This window comes from Apodemus sylvaticus, chromosome 5, assembly GCF_947179515.1.
Source record: "Apodemus sylvaticus chromosome 5, mApoSyl1.1, whole genome shotgun sequence".
NCBI classification, from domain to species: domain Eukaryota; kingdom Metazoa; phylum Chordata; class Mammalia; order Rodentia; family Muridae; genus Apodemus; species Apodemus sylvaticus.
Window position 1 is genome coordinate 41,166,260 of NC_067476.1, and position 16,234 is coordinate 41,182,493.

At 39.6% G+C, this 16,234-nt stretch overlaps 1 pseudogene; it reads left to right on the forward strand.

Moving 5' to 3' along the window:
- Positions 1-15,498: 15,498 nt before the first annotated feature.
- LOC127686564 (uncharacterized) lies at positions 15,499-15,621 on the forward strand (annotated as a pseudogene).
- Positions 15,622-16,234: the final 613 nt, after the last annotated feature.

Consider the following 16,234-nt stretch of genomic DNA (forward strand, 5'->3'; position numbering starts at 1 on the left):
TGGGTTCTTTCCAGCTTCTAGCTACTATAAATGAGGTTGCTATGAACATAATGGAGCATGTGTCTTTATTGCATGCCGGAGAATCCTCTGGGTATATGCCCAGGAGAGGTATAGCAGGGTCCTCCGGAAGTGTCATGTCCAGTTTTCTGAGAAACCGCCAGACTGATTTCCAAAGTGGTTGTACCATCTTACAACCCCACCAGCAGTGGAGGAGTGTTTCTCTTTCTCCACATCCTCGCCAACACCTGCTGTCTCCTGAGTTTTTAACCTTAGTCATTCTGACTGGTGTGAGGTGAAATCTCAGGGTTGTTTTGATTTGCATTTCCCTAATGACTAATGATGTTGAGCATTTCTTAAGGTGCTTCTCGGCCATCCTAATTTCTTCAGGTGAAAATTCTTTGTTTAGATGTGTACCCCATTTTTAATAGGGTTATTAGGTTCCCTGGAGTCTAACTTCTTGAGTTCTTTGTATATATTGTATATTAGCCCTCTATCAGATGTAGGGTTGGTGAAGATTTTTCCCCTATTTGTTGGTTGCTGTTTTGTCCTTTTGACAGTGTCCTTTGCCTTACAGAAACTTTGTAATTTTATGAGGTCCCATTTGTCAATTCTTGATCTAAGAGCATAAGCTATTGGAGTTCTGTTCAGGAACTTTCCCCCTGTGCCCATGTCCTAAAGGGTTTTCCCCAGTTTCTTTTCTATTAGTTTCAGTGTGTCTGGTTTTATGTGGAGGTCCTTGATCCACTTGGAGTTGAGTTTAGTACAAGGAGATAAGAATGGATCAATGAGCATTCTTCTGCATGCTGACCTCCAGTTGAACCAGCACCATTTGTAGAAAAGGCTATCTTTATTCCACTGGATGTTTTCTGCTCCTTTGTCGAAGATCAAGTGACCATGGGTGTCATTTCTGGGTCTTCAATCCTATTCCATTGGTCCACTTGCCTATCACTGTGCCAGTACCATGCAGTTTTTAACACTATTGCTCTGTAGTATTGCTTGAGGTCTGGGATAATGAATACCCCTGAAGTTCTTTTACTCTTGAGAATAGTTTTAGCTATCCTGGGTTTTTTGTTATTCCAGATGAATTTGAGAATTGCTTTTTCTAACTCTGTGAAGAATTGAGTTGGGATTTTGATGGGAATTGTGTTGAATCTGTAGATTGCTTTTGGCAAGATGGCATTTTTAACTATATTAATCCTGCCAATCCAAGAGTAAGGAAGATTTTTCCATATTCTGAAGTCTTCTTCAATTTCCTTCTTCAGAGACCTGAAGTTCTTGTCGTATAGATCTTTCACTTGTTTGGTTAGAGTCACACCCAAGATACTTTATATTGTTTGTGGCTATTGTGAAGGGTATCATTTTCCTACCTTCTTTCTCAGCCTGCTTATCCTTTGAGTATAGGAAGGCAACTGATTTGCTTGAGTTGATTTTATAACCAGCCACTTTGCTGAAGTTGTTTATCAGCTGTAGGAGTTCTCTGGTGGAGGTTTTCAGGTCACTTAAGTAGACTATCATGTCATCTGTAAATAGTGATAATTTGAATTCCTCCTTTCCAATTTGTATCCCTTTGACTTCCTTATGTTGTCTAATTGCTCTAGCTAGAACTTCAAGTACTATATTGAAAAGATATGGAGAAAAAGGACAGCCTTGTCTAGTCCCTGATTTTAGTGGGATTGCTTCAAGTTTCTCTCCATTTAGTTTGATGTTGGCTACCAGTTTTCTGTATATTACTTTAACTAGGTTTAGGTATGGGCCTTGAATTCCTGTTCTTTCCAAGACTTTTAGCAAGAAAGGATGCTGAATTTTGTCAAATGATTTTTCAGCATCTAATGAAATGATCATATGGTTTTTTTCTTTGAGTTTGTTTATGTAGTGGATTGCATTGATGGATTTCCTTATATTGAACCATCCCTGCATCCCTGGGATGAAGCCTACTTGATCATGGTGGATGATCGTTTTGACGTGTTCTTGGATTCAGTTGGCAAGAATTTTATCAAGCATTTTTGCACTGATATTCATAAGGGAAATTGGCCTGAAGTTCTCTTTCTTTGTTGGATCTTTGTGTGATTTTGGTATCAGCCTAATTGTGGCTTCATAGAACAAGTTGGGTAGTGTTCCTTCTGTTTCTATTTTGTGGAATAGTTTGAAGAGTATTGGTGTTAACTCTTCTTTGAAGGTCTCATAGAATTCTGCACTGAAGCCATCTGGTCCCGTGCTTTGTTTGGTTGGGAGAATTTCTATGACCCCTTTTATTTCTTTAGGGGTTATGGGACTGTTTAGATGATCTATTTGATCCTGATTTCATTTTGGTGTTTAATATCTGTCTAGGAAACTGTCCATTTCCTCCAGATTCTCCAGTTGTGTTGAGTATAGACTTTTGTAGTAGGATCTGATGATTTTTTGAATTTCCTCACTTTATGTTGTCATATCTCCCTTTTCATTTCTAATTTTGTTAATCTGGATACTGTCTCTGTGCCCTTTGGTTAGTCTGGCTAAGGGTTTATCTATCTTGTTGATTTTCTCAAAGAACCAGCTCTTGGTTTTGTAGATTCTTTGTATGGTTCTTTTTGTTTCTGTTTCATTGATTACAGCCCTGTGTTTAATGATTTCCTTCCTTCTACTCCTCCTGGGTGAAAGAGTTTCTTTTTGTTCCAGGGCTTTCAGGTGTATTGTTAAGCTGCTAGTGTATCCTCTCTCCATGTTTTGTTTTTTTGTTTTGTTTTGTTTTGTTTTTGTAGGCACTCAGGGCTATGAGTTTTCCTCTTAGCACTGCTTTCATTGTGTCCCATAGATTTGGGTATGTTGTGTCTTCATTTTCATTAAATTCTAAAAAGTCTTTGATTTGTTTCTTTCTTCCTTGACCAAGGTATCATTGAGTAAAATATTGTTCAGTTTCCACGTGTATGTGGGCTTTCTGTTGTTTTTGTTGCTATTGAAGACCATTTTTACTCCATAGTGATCTTTTAGGAGGCAGAGGATTATTTCGATCTTTTTATATTTGTTGAGGTCTGTCTTGTGACCAATTATAAGATCTATTTTGGAGAAGGTACCATGAGGTGCTGAGAAAAAGATATATTCTTTTGCTTTAGGATAAAATGTTATATATATGTTAAATCTAATTGCACCAAAGCATCAATTAGTTTCACTGTGTCCCTGTTCAGTTTCTGTTTTCCTGATTGGTCCATTGAGGAAAGTGCAGTGTTGAAGTCACCCACAATTATTGTGTTAGGTGCAATGTGTGCTTTGAGGTTTAGTAAAGTTTCTTTTATGAATGAGGGTACCCTTGCATTTGGAGCATAGATGTTCAGGATTGAGAGTTTTTCATGGTGTATTTTTCCTTTGACCAGTAAGAAGTGTCCCTCAGAGTCTCTTTTGATGACTTTGGGTTGAAAGTCAATTTTATCTGATATTAGAATGGCTACTCCGGCTTGTTTCCTGAGACCATTTGCTTGTAAAATTGTCTTCCAGCCTTTTACTCTAAGGTAGTGTTTGTCTTTGACACTGAGATGTGTCCTGTATGCAGCAAAATGTAGGGTCCTGTTTACCTATCCAGTTTGTTAGCCTATGTCTTTTTATTGGGGAATTGAGTCCATTGATGTTAAGATATTAAGGAATAGTGATTATTACTTCCTGTCGTTTTTTATTTTATTTTTTAAATTTGATTGGTTATCTTCTTTTGTGTTTGATAAAAGAAGGTTACTATCTTGCTTTTTCCAGTGTGAGGTTTCCCTCCTTGTATTGGTGTTTTCCTCCCGTTATCCTTTGTAGGGCTGGGTTTGTGGTAAGATATTGGGTAAACTTGATTTTGTCATGGAATATCTTGGTTTCTCCATCTATGGTGATTGAAAGTTTTTCTGGGTATAGTGGTTTTGGCTGGCATTTGTGTTCTCTTAGAGTCTGCATGAGATCTGTCCAGGATCTTCTAGCTTTCATAGTCTCTGGTGAGAAGTCTGGTGTGATTCTGATAGGTCTTCCTTTTTATGTTACTTGGCCTTTTGCTCTTACTGCCTTTAATATTCTTTCTTTGTTTAGTACATTTGGGTTTTTGATTATTATGTGACAGGAGGTATTTCTGTTCTGGTCCAGTCTGTTTGAAGTTCTGTAAGCTTCTTGTATATTCCTGGGCATCTCTCTCTTTAGGTTAGGGAAGTTTTCTTCCATAATTTTATTGAAGATATTTGATGGCCCTTAAGTTGTAAATCTTCACTCTCATCTATGCTTATAATCCATAGGTTTGGTCTTAGGTTTGGTCTTATCATTGTGTCCTGGATTTCCTGGATGTTTTAGGTTACAAGCTTTTTGCATTTTGCATTTTCTTTAACTGTTGAGTCCATGGTTTCTATGATATCTTCAGCATCTGAGATTCTTTCTTCTATCTCTTGTATTCTGTTGTTGATATTTGCATCTATGGCCCCTGATTTCTTCCCAAGGTTTTCTATCTCCAAAGTTGTCTCCCTTTGAGTTTTCTTAGTTGTTTCTACTTCTGATTTTAGATCCTGGGTGGTTTTGCTTAGCTCCTTCACTTGCTTGTTTGTGTTTTCCTGTAATTTTTTAAGAGATCTTTGTGTTTCCTCTTTCATGACCTCAGCCTGTTGACCAAAGTTCTTCTGAATTTCTTTAAGTGATTTTTGCATTTCCTCATTATTGGATTCTGTATTCTCCTGAATTTCTTTCAATGATTTTTATGTTTCCCTTGTAAGGGCTTCTAACTGTTGATCCATTTTCTCCTGAATTTTTTAAAGAGTTTTATTTATGTCCTTCATGTGATCTTGTAACAGCATCATGACTAGTGATTTTAAATCCAAATCTTGTTTTTCTTGTGTATTGGCGTATCCAGGACATACTGTTAATGGAGAATTGGGTTCAGATGCTTCCATATTGCCTTGATTTCTGTTAGTAACATTCCTCTGTTTGCCTTTTGCCATCTAGTTCTCACTGGTGTTAATTGGTCTTGTCAATGCTGGACTCACCAGTGCAAGCTGCCTCTTCTCAGCTGGCCTTCGAGTGCACACCTGGCCTCCTGCACTGCCTTAAGATGGGGTGTTGTGGCCCAGGCTGTTCCTGATCCAGAAGCAGAGACTGGAAGGCACCTGCCAGAGGCCTCAGGACTGGATCCTCTGCTCTACAGGGCCAGACTCACCAGAGTATGCTGTTTCTTCCCAGCCAGCCTCTGGGTGCCCAGCTGGCCTCTTGCAAGGCCTGGAGACAGGGTGCTGTGGCCCAGGCTGTTCCTGATCCCAAATCAGAGACTTCCTCCTTTTCTTCAAAGCAGTAACCCAGTGACTGTCCCAGTTGATGCGTCAACAACTGAGTCTGTATGAGTGACACGAAATCTCTTGCTTCCTGTGAGTTAAAATTCTTAATGCCACATGCCTTTGACATTTGATGACTATTTCTCTTCCATTTTCCCTCTGAAAAACAACTGTCCTCTGAATTTGCGTCTCACCACTGTGGGCTTTTGTGGATATTGGTCCATCATCCTAGGATTCTCTCCTTCTTTCTCTCTGGGAAAATGCCCTCAAGGCACAGCTCATGAACTATCTTGTCAACCACTGCCGGTCATCTCTTCCATGCTTGCTTCTTTCTAGGCATCTGGCCTGTTTCTACACTACAGTACTTATCACATCATTCTGTGATAGGGTCTGTGCTCTTACTTTCTCTGCCATTCCCTGTAGCGTAGATATCTCTGAAGCAGAGGCAGTTTTCCTCTAGTGCCCACAACATGTCCTGGATTTATTTTTGTGGGCCCCCTGGCCACAGAACATGATAAAGCACCTACTAAGAGAAACAGAACACAGCAGCCACTGACCATCTGAGTGCCTGTCGAATCCGGGTTATCTCAAGCTTCACTCCCTAGTATCATATTTAAACATATGACCAGTCTTTCCCCCTTCCCTTTTCCCTACCAGTGCTTTTGATAGTAAGACATAGATTCTCCAATTCTCCTGGTGAACGAGACTCGTGTGAACTGGGTTTTAATGAAAGTTCACAGCACAGGGTATTCCAGCAAATGACTTCAATTAGTATGAGACATTGCTTCTAATTAGCGCTGGACCCCACTGATGGAAAACTCCATCCTGGCTAAAGACCTTCTTCTCTGGTTTCCATCTCTCCCACTGAGATGCTTCAGTTTCACTCTCCAGCATGGACAGTACTGTTGTCTAACTGTTTTATTATACTTTATGCAGAGAAACTCCTTACGCACCCACCATCTCTAATATGTTTCCAAATGTTTGTATCTCGCAAAACTGCTAGTGACTTCTAAAAAGCAAAAGCTAACCATCTCTACTCTTCATCTGCAGAAAAACAACAAAAGCATTGAAATTTGATTTAATTATACTCTCCTTATAACTATATTCCTAACATAACTATAGAAGAAAAACAGATTTATACAAATATATGAATTAAGTCCCTGAAATTCATGAATCACACACACACACACACACACATACACACACACACACACACACACACTGTAGTCACCTAAATATTTGGTCAGGTTCTTAAAGTTGTGGTTCCTGAATCCTTGGTGAAATGATTCATGACCTACATTTGATTCACACTTAACAAAGTCTCATGCTAGAGGGAGCATGTCCTCAGCCAGGAACTGAAATTTCCCTTTGGCTTTTCAGGAAAGGTGTGCATACCAAGCCATTTGTGAGAGAATACAAGATCCATCTCTTTGTGTGGGCTTTTCAGCAGCCTTGAGAATACTGTGAACATTCCCAAAGGCTTAGACCCAGAGCAGGCTAGAATTTAGCACAAAGGCAACATTGTGCCTTGTTATTTTGTGTGAAAATAATCAACTTGTCTAAGCAATGAGGTACTACATGACAAACCTCCCACATTTGGCCGCTCTCCTCAGAGAGATAGCAGAGCATTATCTGCCGGATGTCGCCATTGTTGTTGCTTGTACAGTGAGACGCAGGTGTGATCAAAGAGAAAAACAATGTTTCTGTGAACCTCCACATCTTACTATCACAGCTTATTCAACTGGGTTTACTCAAAGGAGGGAAGTGGCCAGGATAACAGAGAGGTAGTGAAAGTGAGTCTGAAACCTCCTGTTTGATAAGAGCCTTGTATCTAACACAAAACATCAGTTATTCTTATTTATTTATTTTTGGCACATGAAAGTCAGCATTTACAAAGAAGGCTGAGTATACACCTATGTGTATACAGATAAATTTCATCGTTACCACATAGAAAGCCAAGTCACAGAGGGTAAAAGCACAAGTTTCTAGGCACTATGCATATATCAGAAATATGCTACTATCCTGAAGTTAAGGTAGACAAAAACAGAAGTCAGGAGATAGTGGTGGCAATAGGGAGATATTAACTGTCATACATCTATGCAGCACCATGGAACTTAAAACTTGATTGCCATAAAAGGAATCATTGACTTAATTTGTCCTCTCTCCAACTCACAGTTCACCAATACCTGTTTTAGACAGCTTCTGTTACTGTGACAACCTGAAGTAATTTTGAGGAAGTGTCACTTTGACTCATTTCCTGCTCTTCTGGGTGGGTCTCAGGCTGGGGGCCCAAGGCAACAAATGACATCAGGATTACCTGACAGAAGCTGCTTAGCTCATGGCCACTATGGAGAGTAGAGAGAGGAAGGAAAGAGACTGACCAAACATCTGCTTCAGGGGCATGAAAACAGCACCCAGCTGCCTTAAACTAGGTTTTTATCCCATAAAGGTCCATTTAATTGACAGTTGTGTCAAGAGTTGTACAACATGTCAAGAGCTAGGTAGGGACCATGCCTTGAACTAGGGACCATGCCATGAGCTAGGAACCATGCTATAAGCCAGGACCATGCTTTGGGCTAAGCATCATGTATTGAACTAGGTACTATGCGTTGAGCTAAGGACCATTTCTTGAGCTCATGCCTTTATTCCATGAGTCTTTTTGGAATGGCGTCAAAGATCTAAATCAGATCAGATTTTGAGGAGTAGGCTAATATAACCAAACTGCACTGGCAAGCGATAAAATATGAGAGTAAGTGTTATGGACCCTGTCTGGAATTTCTTTCGTGTGTATTTGTTGATGCTGGAGCCAGGCTTCTCCTACTCATAACTCTGAGGGATTTGTGTTATTGCCTTTCCATTATCAGACTCTCCTGAAATGTCAGTGCTGAACCCAGTTCCTGGGTGAACGTCTTCTTTTCTTTTTTTCTTTGGCAGAATTTAAAAATATATTCAGGTGCTGGGTGATCTTGAATAGATGGAGAACATTCTGATTTTAAGGAAGGTTAAATATTTGTTGATTCCCAGCTGAGTTGGAATCCCTCTAAGAGAAGTCCTGTTTTAGCTGTTAAGTCCCTGTTAGAATGGAATCCTCTCCTTTTGTATCTTCCAGAGGAAGTGGGAGCAGGTACTAAGAACAAGAGACATAGTCCTTATCCTTATCAAGCTCGGGTTCTCTGCATGTTAATAAGCCAGAAAGAAATTCTCCCCCTTTGCACTTGAATCTGGAACACTTGATCTTCTATATGTGGATGGAGTGGGAGGGAGAATTGGGCTGTCTTCCTAAAGCTCATCATTTAAAATGAAATTGTTGTTGAAGCAGTCACTTCACAGATACTGTTTTCTGAACTTTATATATTCTCGGAGTGGGAAGTACCTTTCTTCTACTGCATGATTCCAGTTATTTTTTTTTAATGTAATTCTGAAGCAGGGAGGGAAGACTAGTTGTCAGAAACCAAACTTAACGTGGCAAGAAATTTGTCTATTTTCCCCCTTCTAAGCAGATTTATTTTAAGATCAGTTAAATGTGGTATATTGGGACTTCCTGCCTGTTTTCCTTGGCTTTGAGGATAATAGCCTCCTAACAGTGCTGAACTGGGCGGGGGGGGGGGGGGTTGGAGGCGGGCACCTGGAGAGGCAGAGACAGAGATGGTGAAGGAGGCTCCATGCTTACATAGCGATGAGGGGAGGGAGGACAAAGAGGAGGTGCTGCCTTGGCCATGCATCACAGGAAATTAAAGCACAATCCCTTTTCCTCCTCCTAGTGGCATTGACACCAGAGAGGAATAGAACAGAGAACAGAGATATTCTTCTGGCTTTGTGTTATAAGCTAGGCAAGCACTTGAATTTAGCAGTAAGAGCTGCCCTTAAGCCACCGTCTGGGCTTTGAGTATATACACTCATAACCAACTTCTACATTCGCCCTGCTTCTGTTGCCCCAGTGAGATCACAAGAATATAAGGCTTCCATTCTTCTCCATTTATTAAACATTGATGATCTAGCATGCTTGTCATCTAGTATAATGTTAATTGCCAGAATTGTGAAGGTAAAATTCCTTCCATGCAATAATGTTTCAGCTGCTTCTCCTTCCCTTGTAGTAAAAGAAGTTCTAGATGACCCCAGTGGACTATGAGCATGTGCAAAGGGCACCAAAAAGCTGAGGTTAGAATTATGCCAAGACTTGGGCATTTTGTATAAAAATTTGAAGATTAAAGTTAATAAAGATGTTTAAATTAGGGGCTGCAGAGATAGCTCTGCAGGGTCATGAGGACCCGAGTTTGAATTCCCAGCCCCTATGTAGCAACCCAGGAAGGCATGTTTGTGTGAGCTTGAAACCCAATACTGGAGGCTAAAGATCGGCAGGTGCTGAGAGTTCAGTGGCCAGTCAGCCTTCCTGAAATGGCAAGCTTTCGACTCAGTGAAAGACCTTGTCTCAAGACAAGGCCGATAGTTAGAGGGAAAGGAATTCAGTGTCCTGCTCTGACCTCTTCATTGGCACACACATACTTGTGCATTTGCCCATTCATGTGCAAGCACCACGTTTTACATAATAAACACACACACACACACACTAAAACTACAATTGCCATCAATGCCTTATGATCATTAAAGGGATAGTGAAGGAAAACTGAACGACTCTGGCCCACATGTTGATAACTCACATGTTCTTTCAAAGATACAATCTACCAAAACTCATACAAAACTAAATAAGCAATGTGAATAAATGCACAAACATTAAGAAGATTGAATAAATGATCAATAACTTTCCAAATCATCAGGTAACAGGACAAGACAGATTCATTGGTAAATTCTGCCACATCCTTGAGGATATCAATACTCTATAAATTCTTAAAGAAGATAAAAACAAACACATTCTAACTTATTCTATCTTGCTAACATTATCTTAATACTAGAACCAAATAGATCTCGCAACAAAAGAAGATTAATGAATATTTCTAATGTGCTTCAAAATAATATCAAAGTGAATATAACAGTATCTAAAAAGAATTATGCCATGATTATATAAAGTTATTTCTGGGAATGCAAGGCTAAGTCAACAGTTTAAAACCAATTAGCTCAGCATCTCAAATAAAGAATTAAAGTTGAGTGGTTGTATTGGAAAATGCCTCCAAAAGCATTTAACAATAATCTAAAATCTATTCGCAATTTTAAAAATGATAAATCAGCAACAGGGGAACATATTTAACTTGATTTTAAAAGAAGCTACATCTAACATCATACACAACAGAGGAAACTGAAACTTTTCTTTAAAGATCATACATATAACACTAACCTCATACACAACAAAGAGAAAATTGAAATTTCCATATAAATATCAGGAATAAGGAACTATATCCTCTCCTAGAATTTATTCCCACTTCTATATTAGAAACTTCAACTAATACAATAGGAAAAGGAAAGAAATTGAGGTAGATCAGGAATAGACATAAAGTCATCTTCATTCACAGAAGACAGACATTATTTACTTATGAACATGTGAAAGAATTAACATCTGACTTCTAGAATTACAAAGCAGTTATAGGGCAGAAGAGAGAAGACTGGGTGACTTCTTTAGACTTGTATTTGGAAGAAATAAAAAAAGTTCTGAATATGGAAGGAGGTGAGAATTTCACAGTGCTGTGAGCATATTTTTGGATATAGAATTAAGAACTATTTATGTGGTAACTTCTATGTGACATATTTTACCATAATAACTTAAGGGAGTTTGAACAGACATACCCTTCATGAATGAACAATGCTGCTCCCAGAAGACATGGGTTATTAAAGGAAATTTTCAGTGTCAGGTGCAAGACACATCACTGTGAATTATTTATCAGTGAGGCCCCAGAGGCACCCCAAACAATATAGGCTATTCCCATTGCTTTTTGTTGCTCAACATAACTAGATTGTAGGACCCTATTGGTGAAGAGCACACTCACTTTTGGAGTCAGGAAAGACATAAAGAAATCAGTTTCCAACTGACTGGGAAACTCTGCTGGCTAACTTAAATGGTGCCAGAAGGAATGAAAAGACATCAATTCCTACTCAGTGATAGACCCTGCAAAAATGACCTTCCAGGCAAATCAGGTGCGCATATACAATAATGGTACAATCGCTATGGAGATAACCAATGGCTTTCTGATAGGATAGGAGGCTGCTCTATCTAGGACAGAGTTCATACCTGGTACTAAAGTTGGTCAAAAGCCAGGAGATGGGGAGAGAGTAGGTCCTTCAGGGATCCTACTGTTGATGATTTGCTAAATGGTCAAGCTGCCAAACAGCCTTTTAAACATTTGTTTGTTCTATAACCATAAGTTTGTACTGTTCTTGACTTTGGTCAAAGAACTTTTTGCAGTGAAATAATTAGTACAGTTAATGCTATAAGAAATTGTGCATATTCATCTGTGGATGAATTATCTATATCAATATATTCCCATTCAAGACTTGAAGAACTTACAAAAGAGAAAGCAGAAAAAATATGAGTTGATGGATGGGGAGATGTGTCATTAAATACTGAATTCTAGACATGATATGCTTATTGTAAATGTAATCCCAGTGTCTATGGTGACCTGTACAATATCTAAACAAGATCTCCAGTCAAAATACAATCATGGCTGGGGGAGAATTACTTGGTGGAAGACCCATTGGCAGTTGGTGGCTTCCAAGAGAAGCAAGAGTCACTCTCTTTTGAGTATGTGGTCCTTGGAAAGTTGCTCATGTCCCAGTTGATGGCCCTGTATCCATGAACAAGTAGATAATGCTAATCAGCTTCAGGAGATTATTGACACTTATGTATTTTAATTATATATTTTAATATGTAAAATTAGAAAGGAAATGGAGAGAGGGATATTATGGGAGTTAGAAGGAGATAATAGTAGGTGAAAGTGATCAAAGTACATTGTATAAAAGTATGAAATGTTCAGAGAATAAATAAAACATTATTTATAATAAATTCTAAAAGAGAAGCAATAAAATAGTTTTTAAGGATAAAAAGGATAAGAAACTTGTTAGATTTCTTTCTGTTAATTAATAATGTGATATTATTGTTAGTTTTTATTTAAGAATGACTGGGTAATGTTTGCTGGGCTCAAGGAAACCATGATTTAATTTTGACATGAGTATATTGTTGTTTTCTAACTGTAAACAAGGACAATAATAAACTGTTCAGAATCTCTAGCCTCTGTTTAAAGGAAGGTTCTCTTGCTTGAAGGCTTGCTGTTGGTAAGGGCAGCATCTAAATATTATTGGATGAATCCTAAGATTCAGTAGCTTGCAAACAGTGTTAAAATAGTATTAGGATATTTGCTGTCCTGTTTTCTTAGTTTCTCAAGAAACTGGGATGAATAGTAAACATGTTTTGAGAGGAAAAGCTAAAACAAACAAAAAATCAATAACCCTACATGCTGCACCCATAGCTGAAAGAATTTCACATGAGGAAGTACAAGTCATCTCTACTTATCCTCTTCTTTCTAACCAAGAGTGAAAGCAGGGAGAAGCCACCAACCCATTCCTCAATAAGCCCACACTGTATGAAAGAGGAGTATTGGGGTGCGGTGAGGGGCAGGTTATCTGTGTCTCCTCAGAAAAGCTGGACCCTCCCCTTACCATCCTAAACTGGTGCTTGGGGGGTTATGATCTTCCTTACAATCCTCATATTTCATTATCCATTTGTATTTTCAACAATAATTGATTTTTAAGTAGTACAAGTTTGACCTGCAAAGTTCCATTAATGGTAATTTTTTTCTTGAGACATAAGACAACTTGAAAAATCAGAGCAGAGTCACATCAAAGTCTAAAATATTGGGAAAAATTGAAATTAGATATGTCAAGAATGCCAAAAATATATCTAGATACTAACCAACTTTCACCATTTCCTGCTTTCAAATATACACTATTTATTTTTCAAAACAGTTAAAACTTTCCCACCCAAACACAGAAATGCTGTGACCCTGACTTGTTTCATTTGAGGCAGCTTGTCTGTCTGGTTAATTGCATCTGACATTCAAAAGTTGAGTCTCAGTTCTTTTTGTATTTTCATTATACAAAGCCATGAGTAATATAGCAAATATGTATAACCGAGTGCTTATGCTCTGGGTAAGACTCCTTGCCAGAGCCAAAGTATTAATAGTTAAGTTTTGGAGAAACCAAAAATAATTTGCTGACTTTTGCTTCTATCATGTTTTTCAGAGGTCAACCTGAAGCTTACCTGGAAAAATAGGGATGTTCTTTGTGTCCTATTTGTTATGAAGGGAGCCTCAAATGTTCTGTCTATTCACAGAAGACTAGGTTGGGCCTCTAGCTTACTCACTCACACCCCAAATACACAAAGAAGGCCTCAGAAAACTTGGCCCCTTCCTCTTTATGCACTCTACTGGCTCATACCCACTCATGTCCCAGGTTAGCCTCCACTCCAGGAAAAGACCCTCTGATCCAAAGTGAGGTCAGATGTCCCTTCAAGGAGGTCCCCAGCATCCCCTATCCACCTAGTGAGGTGAGAACGGCATTCACCGGAACTGTTTATTGAACAGGCTCCAGGATCTGCTCTAGACATTCAGCAGCAGTAAGTCTAAGAGACCTGAGATTTACAACATGTGGTGTTGACAGCTGTTGCAAGTCCAAGACTCTACATTCAGAAGGTCAGAAAGCAGAAACACTTGTTTCTCTAACAGGCAAATTTAAATCTAGAGAAGTCATCATAGGCTAGCTGCTTATTAAAAGTAGTCATTTCTTCTCTAGAATCTTCTATATATCCTTCCGGTTCTTGTTCTCTAAGTGTCTGTTGAACAAGGAGTCTATCCTTGCAGTTTCTATATTAAGATAAAAATTAATAATTTCTTTTTTTCATCTGTTGCTTGTTCTTTCTAGACCATAAATTATGTCCTGTAAATGTTGGGGAGACAATGAGACAGTGAGCACTAAGTAGTGTTCAAACAACAGCATCTTTACTGTGGCTCAAAGCCAGCTCTTCACAGCTATGGCTAACACTGACTTCCCAGGGATGTTGGCATCTTTTTTCCCTCTTGCAGTGGCAAATCTGTCCATCTCCTTCACTTTCAGCATATTGATTGCGGAAGGTAAAGAGTCATGACTGTAAGAATTTACTGTAAGAGTCACTCACTTAAGGCTGGGGCAACTGGATAAGGAGCGATAGCTTAGTTCAGAAATGATCTAAATTCATGATATACACGCTTCCTGCTTGGGGCCCACCAGTCTGCCAGGACACACTGGGGAAAGCAGCATCCTCTACCAGCCAAAGAACCATACATAGCAGAGGTGGTGAAACAACCAGCTTAAGCATAGAAATACCGTGACTGAGAGGATACCATTCAGGCTTGGAGAATCCTTGCCATTCTATGCTGAAGGATTGCTCTAGCAAATTTCCCAGTGTTTTGTTTGTTCATTTGTTTGGATTGATGGTTGGTGTTTTGTTTTTGTTTTTTGTTGTTATTTGGTTTTTTGTTTTATGTTTTTGGTTGGTTGGTTGGTTGGTTTTGCCACTGGGAGATCGCATTGTTTGTACTTTGAATTCTGGGCAGCATATGCCAGGAACCCTTCTCCAGGGTCCCCACTGCCAAAGATCTATACCTTATCCACAATCAAAATAAAATTTGTATAGTAACCACATATTCATATAAGTTTTCAAATTGGAGTCTTAGTGCATTCAAATACATGGCCGTGTGTGCACCTACCTGGGGTATTAAAATAACGAATTCTAGTATCTAACCAGAAGAATAAGAAATCAGCATTATGGAACATTTCCAAACATATAAAGGTACTTGGTGTACATAAGCACCATGGAAATTTCTTCTATAAATAGCTTAGCTGAGGACTTGGAAGCTATAGGCCTAGTTCAGACCCAGTTTTGGTATTTAAGAGCTAAGTGAGGTTTTCTACCCTGAGCCTTTCCTTTTATAAGGTCATAGATAGTGATGTCTTCTATTGCTAATGTCCACTGTGCTCTGAACCTCCCTAGGGATCCAAAGTTTTATAAAAGATATTCCTTAGTTATCCACTGAGAATGTCTCAGAAGCCATAAGCACAGTGCAAAGTGTAGACCTCAGCTTCTAAATAAACTTGTTGGAAAATGAGGGGTCCTTTCTGTGCCCAGCATGGGGCACTTGAAAGGTGCCCTGTCTAAAGCTTGGTTCAACCATTAGAGAAAATGATGTGTGTAAATAATCATCTGACTCTGTATGAAAAAGAGGGAGAAGAGAGAATGAAGGGAGAGAGGAGAAGAAAAAGACTTAAACCTGTCCCTAGAGGCATTGCCGGTGTGGCTACATGTGTGTCAGTAAGTGGCAGAGAAGAGAGAAGCAATGTCTACCCTCAGTGTTCTCACCTGTGAACAGCTGAATGATTGTAGTCTAACATTCCCTGAATGAAGCAAGCCAGAGATGCCCACCATGGACCCAGACAGACGGGGTGCTGGCCAGAGAGGAGCACCAGCTTGGCGTTGCACAGGCCTGGAGTGGGGCAGACCATACCCCAGATGATCCTTGCCTCATTCCATAAAGCATGGAGGAGACATAGCACTTCTGATACCTGTCCTGAGATGACCTCAGACACTCAGAGACTCTGGGTGCCATTAAGAGGATCAAATAAATGGTAGAGAAATGGAAGAGAAAAAGAAGGATGTGGACACAATGAAGAACTGGAGACTGTAGCAAGGAACAGACTGAGGTGAATAGCTGGCTATGCCATCTAGGAACATGATGGAGTCCTGACCTGTACTGCCACTGGGGGTGGGGTCTCATCTGGGTCCCTGGTCCTGCAGCAACAGAGGCCTATTACCACCAAAGGCCAGGTGGACATCCCTGGACTGAGCTGTAGCCTGGAGACATGTTGGTATCTGAGGGCTGTGCAGAACTGGACCTAAACCTCGACTGGGGATTGTGGGAGACCTGGCCCTGGAGGCATGAGAGCAAGATCTGGCTCTAGCCAGCTGAAGTACTCCAAAGATTACCCCACACATTGCCCAGGAGGCA